We start from the raw sequence: 5,211 nt of genomic DNA, 5'->3' as shown, positions 1-5,211 counted from the left end.
TTAAGAGATGCTATGAATTATACTAATTCAAGAATAATAGGATATAATAGGGACTTCCTCTATTAGGATTATTCATGGTCTTTCCATATGACTGGGGAAGAGGGAGAAAATAAAGCTTCTTTCCATAAAGCTGGACAGCTGAGAAAGTCTGAAGAAGATAAGACTCCAGTTGTCGCTGCCTAAGAAAGACTGAGGGAAGTAGCATAGATAAGCTCTGCTTTAGACTTTGGGTGAATGTTCTTGGAAAATAACACTGGTGAGGATCTTCCTTTCAGGCAAGTTTTCTCTCCCCATCAATAGTTTAAGTAGAGACCTTGAGGGAAAAGAGAGAAAGTTCCCTTTCTCTTTTAGGTATTTTCAAGAGACTTAAAACATTTTCCATACTTCTGATTGCCACTTTACATGATTGTGCTGTCCAAAATTATCCTGCACCTAAGCCCAAGGCATCTGTAACCAGGATAAATGATACTTGGCAGAAATACTTAATAGTCCTATAAGAACTTGGTATCCCCAGTTTCTTCTTCTCAATTCCTCCCCATTATTGACTTATGCTCTCGGGCCGTTGGGTAGAAGAAGTAAAATTGGCATTTGTGGGGGCAAAATTTCACATGGAAATTACTAGTTCTCTATAATAGAGTAAATGTCTATGATGTATCAATTAAACTTCAAGCTAGGATAATGCCACGATGAGCAGTATTTTGGAAACAGCAGCCAGATTCTTGTATCAGAGGAGATGGGAACTAATTTTGAGGGTCAAGGCAGGTTATTCTGCATCTTCAAATATGTAATGTAATCAGCCCAAAAGAAAGTGAAATATTAAATGAAAAGCTGTTATATTTAAATAAAAACTGCTGAATGAATTCTGGAGACCAGAATGTATTTCTTGGACCATGGTGGTAAATGAGTAACTAATCTGCAGAGATTATAACAGCATCCCAGTGAATTATACTACTGTAGAACAAATTACCCCAAAACTTAGTAGCTTAGGACAACAAATTGCATAGTATTTCTCAGGTCAGGAAGTGGGGAGCAGTTTAACTGGGTAGTTTGACTTGTGGTTGTCATAAGATTGCAGTTAAGCTTTTGGCTAAAGCTGTAGTCATCTGAAGGCTTGACAGGGGCTTGTGGATCTACTTGCAAGAGAGTTCATTCACATGACTGTTGACTGCAGGCCTCAGTTCCTCATCATGTGTACATTTCCATGGAACCACCTATTATATTCAAGACATGCAGCTGAGGAAGCAATGAAAGAAAGGGTTCAGAGCTGTAATGTCTTCCATAGCCTGTTCATGGAAGTGATATACCATCACTTCTGCTGTTTCAGTTGATCATAGTGATGTCCAGACCAACTCTGATAAAATGTGGGAGAGGACTGTACAAGAGTGTGATTACTGTGGGTTGAGAGACATGGGGAGCCATTGTGGAGGCTGGTTATCATATCTTCCTAGAAAGCAAAACATTTTCATTATTTTGCTGGCCCAGTACTGACAGTGGTTTTGCACTTTTAAAAAATCAACCTTATTCTCATTCTCCCTGTTTCTAATTCTGTTTTTCACATTGAAACAGAAGGATCATCATATATTCCAGAGAAAATTCTATCTTACTGCTACAGGAATATAGGAGTGAAATAGGATTTCCTTATTTTGAAACATGATATTCCTAGGGGAGAATTTTGGGCTTTCTCTTCCATATTTGTGAAGCAGAATTTTCAAAAATATGATACTGATGAAATTGTCGATATGAGAAGGCATGGCTGCAATCAAAGGGTGAAAAGTAATTTTTTTCTCTCTTCCAACCCATATATTAATGTTATAAAGTGAACTAGGATGTGTCTTCCTTACAATTCAGTAGTCTTAAAAGTCTAATAGGATGGTCTGGGGATTCTGCCCTCATACTAAAAGTGTTGAAGTACCTCCTTTTTTTATGATTGAAGTATAATTTACATACATATATCTTTATAAGCCCGGATCTCAAGTATAAACTTTGATAAATGTTGACAAGTGTAAATATCCAAATAACCCATACCTCAGTCAAGATTTAGAATATTAGTTTCCCCAGGCAACTGTGGTCTAATTTCCGTCATGAAGGTTTTTTGTTTTGCCTTTTCATGAATTTCTTATAATGGTAATAATACACTATTCTATTTCATTTCTCTCACTACATATAATGTTATTGAGACCATGTATATGGTATAAGCTATTGTATATATCAATAGTTTATTCCTTTTATATTTTTGAGTTGAATTCCATTATATGAATACGCCACAATTTTTCCACCCATTTTCTTGCTGATGGTTATTTGGGATGTTTTTAGGTTTTGACTATTATGAATAAAGTTGCTAAAGATTTGCATTTAAAATCTATTGTGGACACATTTCTTTTATAATTTTATTTTCATTATTAAAAAATTGTCATTTAGGAGAAGAGTAAATGAAACAAGATGGGATTGGGAGGGAGACAAATCATAAGTGACTCTTAATCTCACAAAACAAACTGAGGGTTAATGGGGGGAGGGGGGTTGGGGGGGTGGGATTATGGACATTGGGGAGGGTATGTGCTATGGTGAGTGCTGTGAAGTGTGTAAACCTGGCGATTCACAGACCTGTACCCCTGGGGATAAAAATATATTATATGTTTATAAAAAATAAAATTAAAAAAAAATTGTCATTTATTGTCAAAAAATTTTTGCACCATCTATGGTTACAAAGTTGTTGTTATTACTTGTACATTATTGTTTTTGATTTTGTTTTTGTTTTATTCTGTTAATACAGTGAACTAAACTGTATTTGTTCATTATGTATTATGGTTTTGGTTTATTATTAGCTTTGACTTATTACTGTTTTGATTAGATTTTTTTCATCTGTGCAACCCATTCTGTGGATTGTGTTTTCTTTCCCTTGATAGTGTCCTTATGTACAAAAATTAAAATAGTCTAATTTATGTATACTTCTTTTGTTGCCTGTGCTATTGATGTCGTGTTGAAGAAATCATTGCCAAATCCAAAGTCATGAAGATTTTATCTACTTTTCTTTCAATAGCTTTATAGTTTTAGTTCTTAAATTTAGGTTTTTGGTATATTTTGAATTAATTTTTATATGTATAAGGTAGAGGTCCGACTTCATTCTTTTGCATATGGATGTCAATTTTCACAACACCATGTGACTATTCTTTTCACATTGAGTGGTCTTGGCAACCTTATTGGAAATTATTTTACCATATATGTGACAGCTTACTTCTGGAGTCTCTGTTCTGTCTCATTACTCTATATGCCAATACTCTGTTTTAATTATGGTGGCTTTGTGGTTTGATTTTAGATTATGAAGAGTGAGTCCACCATCTCTGTGGGATTTTTTATATTAAAAAATTGTATTTACTTAGAAGCATTCAGAACATCAACAAAGCAGCTGTAACTTTTTTTTTTTTTTGCAATTACAGATTAGGATTCAATGAACAGAACAACAATTATTTCATATAAGTTGTTCCAGAGACAACTGAAAATGGAAACTACCACCCATATATAATTAATTTGTGCTGTTCACCAATAAAAACCTGCTTTAAATTTCCATGCCAATTTCCAACCCCCATACTGTACCAAACAAAGTTAGTGGGTACTTAAATAATCACTGTGACAAGGCTATCTAAAGATGCTTTCGGTAGTGTATTAACTATACCAAAAAAGACCATACAGGTTAAAAGCATATCTTACAGAGCCTTATATTTCAATTTTTTCCCTTTAAAAGGAAAAAGTATTGTACAGGCCTTTAAGTGCTTTATAGACCAAAAACAAAACAAAACAAAAAAATAAAAACAAAACAAAAACTAAACTAGAACTTATTCATCATTATCATCTTCTTCACATGCATCTTCTTCATCTTCCTCCTCCTCCTCTTCCTTGTCTTCCTCTTCTTCCTTTTTTTTTTTTTTTGCTTTATACAGTCTTGATGACTCCCCTTTTTTTGCTGCATCAGACTTCCTTTAGCTTGCTCTGTAGCAATATCTTTTCTGTACTTCTCCCTTCAGCTTAGCATCCTCCTTTCAAAAGCTGCTCGTCATCTGCAGCAGTGTTATTCCACGTCTCTCCCAGTTTCTTTGCAACATCACCAATGAATAGGTTAGGATGTTCTCTTTTGATTTTTGGGTGATACTCAGAACTAAACAAGAAAAAGGCTGAAGGAGTCTTCTTGGGTGCATTTGGGATCCTCGACCTTCTTTTTTGCTTCTCCTTTAGGGGAGATATAAGTTTTAATTTTTCTTTCATAATGGGCCTTGCTTGCCTTTGCCATGTCTTCAAATTTTCCTTTCTCTTTAGCAGACATGATCCTCCACCTCGCTAAGCACTTCTTATAAAACTCTGAGAATTTGACTAACTGAAGCATCTAGTTGCTTCTTCTTGTGGTCTTACTGGCAAGTTTTCATAAAGAATGCATATGATGATATTTTCCTCTTGGCTTCTTCTTAGGATATCCTCTACTCATGTGCAATTATTTTCTCAGTGAGGCATAGAACTGTTTGGTGCCATCTGGCTCTCACTTGCCCTGGAACTGTCTCTCCTTCTGTGAGAGCAGGAGCCAGACATAGTCTCTTTGTTGTTCTTTTTCAAGATTGTTTTTGTTACTTGGTATTTCTTGAAATCACATAAACATTAGAATGGCAAATGATTTTTTTTCATACTTTAAAAATACTATTCCTCTCACATCTGTGTTACACTGTTTTAACTGAGAAGTCTGTTGTCATTTTTATGTTTGTTCCACTTTATATAATGATGCTTTCATCTCTGGCTGCTTTTAAGATTTTTTTTTTGTCACTTGTTTTGAGAAATTTGATTATGGTGTGCTTTGATTTAGTTTTCTTTGTTTTTAGTGTTAGTAGATACAAATCTTTGGATTTATTTTGCAACAAATCTGAGAAAAATTTGGGTCATTATTTCTTCAAATCAGATATTTTGGCCCATTTGAGTTGTCTCACAGTTCATTGATACATTCTATTTTTCCTCCAATTTCTTATTTTTCAGGGTCTCATTGTAGATAAAACTCTGTCTTCAAAGTCACTAACCTTTTCTTTTGCAACTGCTAACCTTCAGCTAATCCTACCTAGTGTAGTCTTCATGTTGAACATTTTAGTTTTCCTATCTAGAATTTTAATTTGAGCCTTTTACATGTATATTCCATATTTCTACTTAACATGGTCAATCTTTTCTCTTGCTTCTCGAGCA

At 34.5% G+C, this 5,211-nt stretch overlaps 1 pseudogene; it reads right to left on the bottom strand.

Annotated features, from left to right (window-relative positions):
• Positions 1-3,830: 3,830 nt before the first annotated feature.
• On the bottom strand, positions 3,831-4,474 carry LOC111152300 (annotated as a pseudogene).
• Between the last annotated feature and the right edge of the window lie 737 nt (positions 4,475-5,211).

Source organism: Enhydra lutris, unplaced genomic scaffold (genome assembly GCF_002288905.1).
Source record: "Enhydra lutris kenyoni isolate GAN:26980312 unplaced genomic scaffold, ASM228890v2 scaffoldscaffold28, whole genome shotgun sequence".
In the NCBI taxonomy this organism is placed as follows: Eukaryota; Metazoa; Chordata; class Mammalia; order Carnivora; family Mustelidae; genus Enhydra; species Enhydra lutris.
This window is presented reverse-complemented; position numbering and strand designations above follow the sequence as displayed.